The sequence below is a fragment of the Podarcis vaucheri genome (genome assembly GCF_965113315.1).
Source record: "Podarcis vaucheri genome assembly, chromosome: 1".
Classification (NCBI taxonomy): Eukaryota; Metazoa; Chordata; class Lepidosauria; order Squamata; family Lacertidae; genus Podarcis; species Podarcis vaucheri.
The window spans coordinates 89,239,060-89,252,817 of NC_138759.1; the positions used below are offsets into that span (position 1 = coordinate 89,239,060).

At 45.1% G+C, this 13,758-nt stretch overlaps 1 protein-coding gene across 14 annotated transcripts in view; it reads left to right on the plus strand.

Annotated features, from left to right (window-relative positions):
* The window catches only part of TNS1 (tensin 1), a 321,487-nt gene that overhangs the window by 73,531 nt on the left and 234,198 nt on the right, over positions 1-13,758 (plus strand). The gene's annotated exons all lie outside the window — the stretch shown is intronic.

Consider the following 13,758-nt stretch of genomic DNA (forward strand, 5'->3'; position numbering starts at 1 on the left):
TAGGTCAGGTAACCTGCTGCACGTGGCTTGTGTGAGAATCAGCAAGATTTCTGATTTACAGTGGTACCTCGGGTTAAGAACTTAATTTGTTCTGTAGGTCCGTTCTTAACCTGAAACTGTTCTTAACCTGAGGTACCACTTTAGCTAATGGGCCTCCCGCTGCCGCCGCACGATTTCTGTTCTCATCCTGAAGCAAAGTTCTTAACCTGAAGCACTATTTCTGGGTTAGCGGAGTGTGTAACCTGAAGCGTATTTAACCTGAAGTGTCTGTAACCCGAGGTACCATTGTCATGGGAGAGAAGCAGCCAGTGGGAAAATATCACAGGTTAGGTGCTTCCACAGGCAGGAAAACAGAGATGCCAAAAATAATTCTGTTTTTAAAGAGCATTATTTGTGCTTCCTTCCAATACTTCATCTAGTAATCCTGCTGGCCAGATCCTGATACAGTTGGGCCCAGTGACTTGGAAGGCCACCCTGAGACCCATTTGTAACAAGGCAGGATTTGCTCCGTAGCTGCTCAGCCTGGAAGGGGGGCGGGAATGGGCTTTGGGACATAACTAATCGGACAAACATTTGCATGAAAAGAGAACTCCGCTTCTCCAGAGCGGAGCCTGTCTGCCTGGTCCCTACAGTTACAACCCGCTGTTTGTGACATCGCTTTGTTGCCATAGCGATGCTTTGGGTGGTCCCAAAGGCGTGGGGGGGGGAGGTGGGTAGTTGGAGGACAGAAAGAAGCCAAGAAGAAGTGGGAGTGGGGGGACTCTGCAACTGCCAAAATTGGCCTCGGTTCTGAAGTGGCCTTTCAGGGGGAGAGAGTGGCGATGGATCATCAGGTTCTCAAATCTGGGTGGAAGAGCCAGTGTTGTTGGGGTCTGTTTCCAACACTACCTCATATTAGTTACTCCACAGTAATAAAGATGTGAGCTATTCTTGCTCTTGCTATTCTTGCAAAGTGAGGTGGTAAACCATGGAGAAACAGTGGCAGATTTTTTGTTAAGTTTTAGATGTCTCCCTAAAGAAACAGAAGCAAGCAGAGGGATAGACTCACGAGTGCCGATTCACAAAAGCATTTCTTACAAGCTATGCTTATCCACACATCCCATTGTGCCGCTGCTTTCTCCCTTGAGGAAAACTGCTCCTTAGTGTTAAATCAGAGCAAACAGCAATTCAGGTTTTCTCTGGACTGCCATTTGCGCCGATCTAGCACTAAAGAGTGAGTTTTCCTTGGGAAACGAGTTGGGCAAGGGGAAAACTGATTGGAGCCATGCTTTCTAGGCATGGGATGCATGCAAATGTAGATGAGCCCTCTCTTTGCTGTATTGACCGGCGTTGTGCGTAGTCAGCAATGTATTTTTTTAATTTCAGAACCCTCCGGTTCCTGAAAACCGTTTGAAATATGGGCACTGAGTCGAGATCTCTGTGCATGAATTGGCCCATGATCTGTCTTGCGCAGGAGCCTTTCCCCACTGTCCCATCTATTCCTGGTTATGGTCAAAATGGAGAGTAATCTGAATATATGAACAAGAGACCTAAACAGTTTCAGCCTTCATGAGACTTACAGGCCCAGAGTCCCCTTGGACTCATGGGGAAAGTTCCTTACTCCTTTGATGGTTTGCTTAGTCTCCTTGCATGTGTACAGAGGAAGCCGAACCCTGTATTCAAAGAATAAGTAAAAAGGCAAAGGTAAAGGACCCCTGGATGGTTAAGACCAGTCAAAGGCGACTATGGGGTTGTGGTGCTCATCTCGTTTCAGCCCAAGGGAGCCAGCGTTTGTCTGCAGACAGCTTTCCATGTCATTTCATGGAGGACCTTAAGGTCCATAAATAGCAACACTCTAGAGGTCCCGGGCCCTAAGGAAGTTAGATTAGCCTCAACCAGAGCCAGGGCCTTTTCAGCACTGGCTCCGGCTATGTCTCATGAGACCAGGGCCTTGCGGGATCTGATTTCTTTCCGCAGGGCCTGTAGGACAGAGTTGTTCCTCCTGGCCTTTGGCTTAGAATCAGTTTGATTCCCTCCCCCCCTTTCTTTTTTTCCTTTCTCTTCCTGTGATGAGGCTGCATTTTAATGTTTTAATTGTTTTAATGTTGTATTTTAATCTTGTTTTTTAATTTGTATTTCAATCAACTTGTTTTTATTATTGGCTGTTAGCTGCCCTGAACCTGGTCTTGGCTGGGGAGGGTGGGGTATAAATAAAATTGATGATGATGACGATGACGATGATGGTGATGATGATGTGGTCAGCAGGACTAAACCGCTTCTGGCACAACAGAACACCGTGGCGGAAACCAGAGCACACGGAAACACCGTTTACCTTCCCACCACAGTGGTACCTATTTATCTACTTGCACTGGCATTCTTTTGAACTGCTAAGTTGACAGGAGATGGGACAGAGCAAGGGGAGCTCACCCCATCGCGGGGATTCGAACTGCCAACCTTCTGATCAGCAGGCCCAGCCATAGGGTTCATGAGCTTGTTGGATTCCCCCCCCCCCCGCCCCAGTACCAGAGATGAAAAACAATGCAGGGAAACATTTAAATGGAAGCAGAGTGTGGCCTCCACAAAATAAGAAGCGTGTTTGTGTATGTTTTCAGACCGTGCTTCCCTCTGCTTCCTGATTGCTGGCTGCTTAATAAGCTAACGAAGCTCTCCAGTGATGTAAGATCACAACGTGTTCATGCAGAGTTTTATCTTTTCCTTTTTTATTTTTTTGCTGTGGGAGGATTTTATTGCAATGATTTAAATGATGGGGGATGACACGTGTTGTGATTTATCATCCTGGACAAGAACAGGGGAGGAGTAGCTTTGCCAGGTCAGAGAGTTCATTGCGCCTAGCATCCTTTCTCTGATAATGGCCAGTTCCAGATGCTTTTGAGGAAATGTTTTAACAGCATGGGGTACTAACCGGGAACTCCAGTCTCTGTTGATCACTTCCAGCCTGTTGGAAGCTGATGTTTTTGGGAGAAGAACATACGAGTTCCCAGGAGCTTGCCTGCTTTTCCAAAAGCAACAATAGAGGGAGGTGAAAGACCAGAGCCAGCTTTTTGGGGTGGGGAGGGGTGGGGGGATACTATCCAGTGACTAGATATTAGTTCAAGTCTAGACACTAAGTATTTATAGCACCCCTTTCTGATTAAGAATCATGAATGATAATCAGTGACATTTTAATAGGGTTACTTGGGAAATCTGGAAACTATTTGTAACTCCAAGGTGCCAGTCATATTTGTAGCAGCTGGAATCAGAAATTGTGCCAGCTTTATGCAATGAAAGAAAATAAAAGGATGGAAATTCAATTATGTTTAAAATATCAGATTTTTGAATATAAAAAAGGATTTGTGCAATTTAAAAAGCTCAATTACATTAATGGTCTTTTGTTTAAAAATGTAGTTTGCAACAAATCTGAATTAAGAAAAGAAACCACTTAGACTTAAAATATTTGATCCTTTTTTATAGATAGCAAAACAGGGTGATCACATATTCTTCTCTAATTATGCCTCCATAATTCTCTGTGTCTGTTTTAGATTGTAATCCTTTTAGGAAAGGGACCCATCATACCTGTTCTTTATACTGTGCCATCTACAAGGAAGGCTCTATGTCAATAAATCTGCAGCCCAAAATCAAACGCTGCATTAAAGGTGTTGTTTGCACAACACAGCAAGCCCAAATAAGTGGGAGATTTCTACAGCTATTGACATGCGCCCACAACTCTCCACCCTCCATTCAGGCAAGCAAGAGTTGATGGGAGACATTCTAGGCAGACAAATGAACCAGAGTAAGGTTTGGAGCAGGACAGGTGAGGGGTGTCACCTGGGAAAAGGGGGTGCGGCTTTGGGGAGAGTGTGACCTGGTAAGAGGCATGGGGACCAGAGAGCAATAGTGACTAGTAATGGTCTGCCACTGTGCATCTGACTTCCAGGCAACAGAAGCACTACTGCTTACTAGGAGAGGTAAGGGCAAGCAAGGTGGTGGGGATGTTGGCACTGTGTGGGAGCAGTACCAGGGCCCCTGCCCTTCAACCCTTCTTCTAAGTGGCAGCTACTCTGCTGCTGGGAGGTCATTTGTGTGGCAGTGCCCCTCCTTGCTGGTTGCTACAGCCAGACATAGGAAGTCTTGATGGCCGCATTTACCCTTTGGACCTCAGGCTCCCCACCCATGTTAAACAGTTGGTATATAACCAAATGTATATAATTTTGCAGTTCAAAAGGCACGTTATGGCTTTGACCAAAGGTTCTGTCATATGCTCCTATATAAATGCCCTCTTTAAATGAAAACCGTTATATTCTACCAACCAGGTAGCAAGATGTGCAAAACCTTTTTCTTGGTGAATTAAACTGCAGATTAAACATTCCTGATTTTATTTAAATTGCCTTGGTTCGAACTTTATAAATTTAATAAAACAAACAATTTTGCATGTTCCATGCATAATTGCAAATTAACCATAGGTTACGGTAATTTTCCCTTCATGGAGATACAGTAATTTCCTGATAGGAAACTGAATATTACAATGTATGGAAAGGGTGTGTATATGTGTTCAAATGGTTTTATTCTCTTGGAACATTGACTGGATGTCAGATATTCAATCCTCTGGGTACCCTTGGAGAAAAGGGCATTTGACTATCCATGTCTTTTCTTTGGGGAGGTTATAGCTGTGTAAGAAAAGCTAGTACATGAACTGCCTTCAGATACAAGCTAGAGGACTGTGCGGTTAGGCAGCTTAGAATCATAGAATTGTAGAGTTGGAAGGGACCCTGAGGGTCATCTAGTCCAACCCCCTTTCAATGCGGGACTCTCAGCTAAAGCACCCAAGACAGAGGGCCATCCAACCTCTGCTTAGAAACCTCCAAGGAAGGAGAGTCCACAACCTCCTGAGGGAGCTTGTTACACTGTCAAACAGCTTTTTCTGTCAGAAAGTTTGGTTGGAATCTCCTTGCTTGTAACTTGAATAAACTGAATATCCAGAGCGGGAGAAAACAAGCTTGCTCCATCTTCCATAGGACAACCCTTTAGATATCTGAAGACGGCTATCATATCTCCGCTCAGTCTCCTCTTTTCCAGGTTAAACATACCCAGCTCCCTCAGCCGTTCTTCATAAGGTTTGGTTTCCAGACTCTTGATCATCTTGGTTACCCTCCTCGGCACACATTCCAGCTTGCCAATAGCTTTCTTTAATTGTGGTCCCAGTATTCCTGGTGTGTTCTCTATAAGGTGGTATAGAGTGGTACTATTACTTCCCTTGATCTGGACACTATCCTTCTGTTGATGCAGCCTGGAATAGCATTAGCTTTTTTGGCTGCTGCATCACACTGTTGACTCATGTTAAGCTTGTGGTCCACAAAAACCTCTAGATCCTTTTCACACATACTGCTAGTAAGCTAGGTGTCCCCCATCCATCCTATATTTGTGCATCTGGTTCTTCCTGCCTAAGTGCAGAACCTTAGATTCATCCCTATTGAAATTCATTCTGTTAGTTTGGGCCCAGTTCTCCAATCTGTTAAATTCACCTTGAATCCCAATTCTGTCTTCTACGGCATTAGCTGCGCTGAGCATTTCATAATATTGGAGCTCTTTTCCATAATTTTAATTTGAATTACCTCTAAAGTGAAGCAATTTAAATGGCTACTACTTCACATAAACAGAAAATATCTGCAAGTCCTAAGTTAGCAACTCTCTCAATATCCTTGGGTTGCCTGCTTCCCTGCGCCACCAATTATAATTTCCCATTACGATCAGATGTGTTCATCATTTCCTCTGGGAGACAAAAATTTGCTTGGGTTGATGTGTGTGCAGGTGAGTGATTTGAGCAATATCACCTCATTGTATGTGTTCAGTCTTGTCAAAGCTCTTTTGCTGTCCTTCAACCCTGAAACATAGTTATTCAGTTAAAAAATTGGCTGTGGCTACAGCCCTGGCTTTATTTGTCTGCTTTCAAAAAAAATGCTAGATGCTTACAGTTCTTCATATGGATTCCTTGTGTGCTAGGCAGGCAGCTAAGGTTGCCTGGCAACCATGGCCTCCTCCCAAACTTGCATGGGAAATGGTAAAGAAAGAACTGGATTAGAGTTCTTCTCCTTGAGTGCTGTGGTAAGTGCAGTGCAACTTGGGAAAAGAACACAAGAGCAGCCATGTTTGGTTCGGGCAGTAGGCCATTCAATCCTGTGTCTTTTGACAGTGGTTAGATTTGAGTTTTTCAAGACATTTTAATGAGCAGGGTACTTCATTTCCAAGCTGCAATCAGTGGTGTGATTTTGGTGGGAAATGGGGAAATATTAAAACAATACTAATCAAATTTTGGGAGGATTAGAAATCAAAAGATTTCTGGAGTGAAATGTTGATGCTCAGGACTTCACTAGACTTTTTTGCACTAAGGCAACAAACAAGGGAGCACTTCTCTGATCTGTCCAGTATTGGCCGCAGTTAGAGGCAGGTGCTGAACTGGGTGGATCATTATTACTGCTCTGGTTCATGCTGGCTGGGCCTCATTCTGCTATCCCTCAAAATATTAAACAGCTTGACAAAAGTCAAATGGGCCTGGGGATGCAATCCTTGCCCCACTTCAACACACTGGAGCTTACTGCTAAGTAAACATGGGGAAGATTGTGTTACTGTTGGAATTTGTGTTCAAGGTTAAAATAATCATCTGTCCTGACTGCTGATGGTTTACTCTGAAGCACCAGTAAGGTCTTTCTTCCAATATAGTTCCTGGCTCTCAGAGAAGGCAGAACACATGGATTTCAAAGTCCATGCCCTAAGTCCATGCTCTTACTAACAGCACATTTGAGGACTCTTTGCTTCAGCAAGTAAACTCAGCTGCCCTTGAGTGCAAAGCTGATAGGTTTGGGGTATAAATTTTCTTAATAAATGAACAAACTAGTTCTTGTCCCCGTGGTTAGCCCCAGGCAAGATTGATTTCCTATTCATGTAGCTCAGGGAGGACACAGTCCTTGTGCTTTAGTAAACCTCTCTTGCCTTTCAGTGGCACCCGTGGCCTGTAAACTTAATGAGAATAATCACTCTTAATTAGACAGCAATTTAAAAGGCAGCAGTTGAGCTCTTGATTGGGGAGCCCTGCAGTAAAAACATGTTATGTGAGTGTGGCAGATGGAGGGGAGGGTGTGGCTCAAGGGGAGAACTGCATTGGGATAAAGGGAAGGGAGAGTTAAATGAGGGTTCAAGAAGGTTGTTTGTTTATTGCTACAGAATGAAAAGCAAACCGTTGAGCAACTTTATAACAAGACTATGGGGGAAATCAAAGGCATAAGAAAGCGAAACTGTTTCTTTCCCCAGTGTCAGCCACATAGGGCAGCATTAGAGAAGCAGTAGCAGATGGCATAATGGGGCTTACCTGATCTCTTGGTAAGTAAGTCATTGCTGCTTACTGGAAGGGGCAAGGAAGAGGGGGTGGAATGAGCCAGATGCACTATTAGGAGTGCCAGATTGGCTCAGCAGGTACGTTTGTACTGTGATGACCTCATTCCATCAGTCTCGCCTCCCCCCATAAGCAGCAGTGACTTGCCTGCCGGGAGGTCAGGTAAGTGCCTCCACCCCACCAATGTCATCTGCTACTGTGGAGAAGGCATCTTTCATTCTGACCACAACTGGTGACAAGGGTCATGTCTTCTATTTGCAGGTGGGGATGGTGAACTTATGTGGTACCTTTGTCCTTAACAGCTGTATTGGGTGCGGGGAGCACAATTTAAGGTCCCAGCTCTTGGTCTTGTGGTAATGAAGGACTTATTTTCACCCAGTTTGGGTCTTGCTTTTGCAGATGCCTCTCTGCCTAAGATGATAGTGGGTTTCATTCAGAAAAACCACCTGCAGGTTGAGTTTATTTTATACAAGTGTGATGCTGTGGGTACTTGGTTCAGGCTATGCTTTGTAGTACCACACATCCCAGTGGTAAAACCAGCAACAGTTGGCAAATAATGGGCTACTATATGTGCCTTATGGGTTCTACCACCAAATTGCAATGTTACCTCTCTACGATGGGCCTTAGGGGGCAGTCTAGGCCTTTGGAGGATTGCCCTAACACTGCATTGTCTTTATGCTGCATAGACACTAGTATCCTTTTGTCCTCCATGCACTAACAACAGGACTGCCTTTACTTCAAAGGTTCACTTATCAGATCATTGGTTCATTTAGGCCCATGTTGTCCACACCGATTGATGGTGGCTCTTCAGGGTTTCAAAGAAGGATCTCACCCAGTCCTACCTGGAGAGGCAAATGATTGAACCTTGGACCTTCTGCATTCAAAGCATGTGCTCTACCACTGAGCTTGTGGCCCTTCCTCTCTTGATGTAGGACTTGGCTGGTCAGTTATATATCAGTTTGCTGGATGGATTGGAGTTCATCTTATTAGCCGTGGGTCAGGAAGCAGCTTTGTTGTGTCTCTGTCTGCACTGAGGTCTTGTCCACACTTCCACTGGTCCCATGCCTAGAAAGCACAGGTCCAAGCAGTTTTCCACTTGTCCCACGCTTTCCAGGCATGGGTCCAAGTGGTTTTGCCTTTGTCCTGCCTCTTCCCCCTGGAAAAACCACTCTTAAGTGCTAAATTGGAGCAAATGGCCATCTGCAGATGCCATTTGCTCTAATTCAGTGCTAAGTTGCTGGTTTTCCAAGGGGAAAGCAGTGGGGTAAATAAAAGTATGGCTGAGCCCTTATCTAATCCTCTTCAAGAATTTTGCTGTCTTTCACTTACGATATTCTGGCGCTGCTTGTCAGCACTCAAGCCCAGGCCTGTACCCAACCTGAGACTTGGAACAATTTTGGATGGGCCTGTTCAAGGCCGTAGCAGTTATATTCCCCCCCCTCCATTCCTACTTTTGTGATTGAATTTCCCCATGGAAAGCTCTTTGGCTTAGATACCTTTTCCCTAGGGGGCTGGAGGTCACGAGGCCAAGGGAATAATTGACAAGGTCAACAGGCTAAAGTGCTGGAGAAGATGCTTTGGATATTGAGTGTGTGGGGTGGGGTGGGGGATGTCAAAGAGCCCCATGGGCTCCTGTCACTTTCTCTGAGGGGTGACTTAGTGCCTTTCCAGGCATGTGGCATGAGGATATAGGGATGAGGATAAGTGTTAGATGAGAGGCAAGCTTCCAGTTACAATTGCTTGCCAGGCCATCTGAGGCAGGCGATGCCGTGAGCAACATTCCCATGGCTCCCACTGATTGTAAAAAATGTGGGTTTCTTCCATCTTTCAGATCAGTCTCTGCCATCCTGGGGCTGATGTGAGTTGTGAGCACCAGGTTGGCAGAGTTTGTTTTGAATGATGATGGTAGTGTGGCAGTTTCGCCCAGGTGCTTGGGTACCATACACCCATGTCCCTCAGACCGTCTGACGGAGGTTTCATTGCTCTTCCTGTCCTGCACAAATATTCTTAGGGTATTTTCTGAACCCCTGCCTGCTAACCTTTTGGATGCCACCAATTTAGCTTTGTTGCCCTACTTTCCCCCCAGCTCAGCTAAAGTCTCAGTAACTTCAATGTAAAAACAAACCGGGATTAATACTGTCCTTAACAAGACTCAGATAACTGGGGGGTGGGGGGGATGGAGTGAAGGTGAAAATGTATAAAGAGTTCATTTTTAAAAATTGCAGTTCAATCAATCCCCCCATATAAATAAACTGCTATAAATCTTTAATATGCCAAATGTATTTCAACAGAGTCTTCCTCAGGGCCATATTTTTGCAATTCTGCAAAAATAAATAAAAACAACAAAAAAATCTCAATTTTGTGTTTACTTTGTTTTATTTATTTTCCCTTGGATTGTAATATGTTATTAATATGTCACTGTGGAAGACTTTGTAGAAACCTGTTTGGCAGATTAAGGATTTATAGCAGTGTGTTTATGTATATATATATCGTATGAGAGAACCATTGACCTGTAGTCAAAATGTTGTATTTTCTTCATAAATGTTTACCTTAAACTCATTTCCCCCTCCCAGTTACCCAGCAACTTCAACATAATACTGTCTCAAGGATGGATGTGTTCTCTCTGTCACCCCAAGTTTCACCTGCTTGATATATTCAGCAAAATGATGCAATTCCTTGCAGATATTTTCTTCCTCCCCTCCCTCTTTCCACTTCTGATGTCTCGCATCTGCATTTCACCCTCTGTAACCTCACATTGCATTCTCAACCCTGCTCCCCGAACTCTGGAAGAAGAAAAGTGAGGGTCTGGCTAGATGTTACAAGATACAAGCAGCTATTGCTGCTCAGTGTCTATTCCCAGCAATATCCAATTTGCTAATTTGTTTTAAGAGATACAAATTAGATATCTGCTGACATTGAGGGTACACCAAAAAAGGAGGAGGAGGAGGGCTGGTTTAAAACTGAGTTGGAAAGCTCTGGTATGGCAGCATCATTGTACACTATTAATGTTTAAAAGTATATGCAGAGGCATTGAGTGGACGTCACATGAAGTCTTCCATTTTTGGAAGGATTGATTTACTTTTACATTTCCACACTTCCCTCTTCAGGCATGAGGGAAAGGAGAGGGGGAAAATAGTGTTGGTTATCTGGATGAGTTGTCATATGTTTTTCAGCATGCCAAAGCTAATGGACCATCTAGAGGAGTTGGGAGCTGGGGGCACTGATGCAGTGGTTCTGCTCCTTCCTCCTGGTCCGTGTTCAAAAAGTGGTGTTGGAGGAAGAGTGTTTGGACCCCATGGCTCTCACTTGTGGAGTGCCTCAGGGCTCTGTCCTCTCCCCCATGCTTTTTAACATCTATATGAAGGTGCTGGGAGAGATCATCAGGGGGTTTGGGCTGGATGTCCACCAGTATGCAGATGATACCCAGCACTATCTCTCCTTCAAATTAGAACCAGTGAGGGCAGTGAAAGTCCTGTGTGAGTGTCTGGATGTGGTTGACGGATGGATGGTGGCTAACAGATTGAGGTTGAATCCTGACAAGACAGAAGTACTGTTCTTGGGGGACAGGGGGCGGGTGGGTGTGGGGCACTCCCTGGTGCTAAATGGGGTAACCGTGCCCCTGAAAGACTGAGTGTGCAGCCTGGGAGTCATTTTGGACTCACAGCTCTCCATGGACGTCAATTCTGTATCCAGGGCAACTGTTTACCAGCTGCATCTGGTACACCGGCTGAGACCCTACCTGACCACAGACTGTCTCGTCAGGGTGCATGCCCTGGTTATCTCCCGCTTGAACTACTGCAATGTGTTCTATGTGGAGCTACCTTTGAAGGTGTCTCAGAAATTACAACTAATCCAGAATGTGGCAGCTAGGCTGATGACTGGGAGCGGCCGCCGGGACCATATAACACCAGTCCTGAAAGATCTTCATTGGTTCCCAGTACGTTTCTGAGCATCGATTCAAATTGTTGGTGCTGACCTTTAAAGCCCTAAATAACCTCAGCCAAGTATACCTGAAGGCACGTCTCCACCCCCATTGCTCAGCCCAGACACTGAGGTCCTCCTCTGAGGATCTTCTGCTGGTTTCCTCACTGTGAGAAGTGAAGTTACAGAGAACCTTCTCGGTAGTGGCACCCTCCTTGTGGAACGCCCTCCCTTCAGATGTCAAGGAAATAAACAACTATCTGACTTCTAGAATCTAGAAGACATCTGAAGGCAGCCCTGTTTAGAGAAGTGTTTAAGGACTGATGCTTTTTATTATGGTTTTAGTTATGCTGTAAGCTGCCCAGAGTGGGTGGGGAAACCCAGCCAGATGGGCGGGGTATAAACAAAAAAACCATCATTATCATTATGTGATGTGTCCTACATTGTTTCTTACAATGACAGCATGCGACTGGCAATGGGGTGCATGGCTAGATTTCATGGTGGCACAGGGACCATCGTTTAGAGGTAAAGCAGCAGTTTTTATACTTCCACATTTATTTATTCATACTATTTATTTTGTGATTTACAGCATTTTATTGCCACCCCCGCACTTTGCTGAGAAGGTTCCCAGAGTGGCTTATGAAGATAGTAACACAGTCACAGGCTTACAATCTAAAAGCTATGACAGGCAAGGAGTACAGGGTTGGGGAAAGGAGGACAAAGGCAAGCTCAGATACCAGTTCTCAAAGTTTCAGTTCTTACAACAACTGGCTGAGATGGAAACAGTTTTTAGCTAGATGTTAAAATGCCACCGATAGCTGCTCCCCTACCAAGTTTCTTTCTTTCTTTCTTTCTTTCTTTCTTTCTTTCTTTCTTTCTTTCTTTCTTATAATAATAATTTTTAAAGCATAGTAGCACATAGGGATGCATTTTCACGATCAGCTGCTGCAAATGTATTCAAATTGAACCATTTTGGGGGATCAAATTGACTGTGCATATTTGGTCTGAACCTCTGGTTTGGACTGCAGTCATGTTATCAAACTTACACAGCAAAGCAGCAAAGTCCTCTTCTGTGTTCTTATTGATTGGCTAGACTATATAAATAAGTTGGGATGGGATGGGAAGTTTTGAAGAAAAATCTTCTAGTGCTAGCTTGTATGCAAATATTTAAATTTGATTTCTCCTTCCTTTTAACGTTTCTGTGGATAGAAAGAGAGAAGACAGGCAATTCAGAATATGTTCTCCCCTAGGATCTTTTCCTGATTGAATCATACAGGTCACTGGAGAAGGCCTCTTGCCCCTCCTGCCTTCAGCTGCTTCTCTAGTTGATGGCATTCAGTTCACTATGTTTGCTCTTTCCCTCTTGGCAGTTTTGGGGAAAAGGTCCTTGCCTGTACTGCACGCAACCTCTGCGATGTACCGTGTTGGTGGCCTTGCAAGAGGGTTCCCCCTCTGATTCCTTGATTGCTGTCTGCAGTTGGGTGAAGAGCCTTGTGACAAAACAGTGAAATGCCAGGGCTGCTAACAGCACCTTTCTCCCACCTATGGGAAGAGCCAAATCCCAGTGGTTAGAGAATCCGCTTTGCACCCAAAAGGTCCTGGGTTAAATCCCCAGCATCTCACAGTAGGGCTGGGAATGTTCCTTGTCTGAAACCCTGGAGAGCCACTGGCAGTCAGTCTAGACCAGGCATTACCTAAACTCGGCCCTCCAGCTGTTTCGGGACTACAATTCCCATCATCCCTGACCACTGGTCCTGGTAGCTAGGGATGATGGGAGTTGTAGTCCCAAACAGCTGGAGGGCCGAATTTGGGGATGCTTGGTCTAGACAAAGCTGAACTGGAAGCACCAGTGGTCTCAGCTAATATAAGGCAACATCATATGTTCTTCTTCCTGTATCCTATTAAACTTTCCTGATTGAGTTCATTTGTACCCCATTCCCCCCCCCATTCTGAGGTTACAAATGTGGGGAGTGGTGGTGGAGGGGATCTTGCATGTAAGCGCTCAATCTGGTTTCTCTCGACTCACCCGCCCCCCTCCAACTTAGCCTGAAAGGAGCAGTCTCTATCTTTATTTGCTCTGATGTAATGTGATGTCTGGGGCCAACTCTGGAGGAATAGAGGAAACGGTCTGGAAACAAAACAGGCTAATCCCTCCTCCCTCCACCCACCCCCATTGCCTATAATTGCCGTGAGGTGGGGTGAGGGTGGAGTGCGGGAATGCAGACTTGCTTTGGGGTCTCAGGGATTGTTTTGCCTTGACTTGGAAGCAAAGGGGTCTGGGGAGGACAAGGGCACACATACACTGGGGTCCCCTCCTCTTTTTGCCCGAGATTCTGATTAGAAAGCAACTCACATTTGACTGTCCTCCCAAGATTTGTGCAGCTGTGTACTGTGTGCGTCCTTCTCTGCTCTGTATGGGAACAAAATGCCCTGGGGGAAATGGGCATATCTGGGAGACGAGAGGGCCTTTTCTA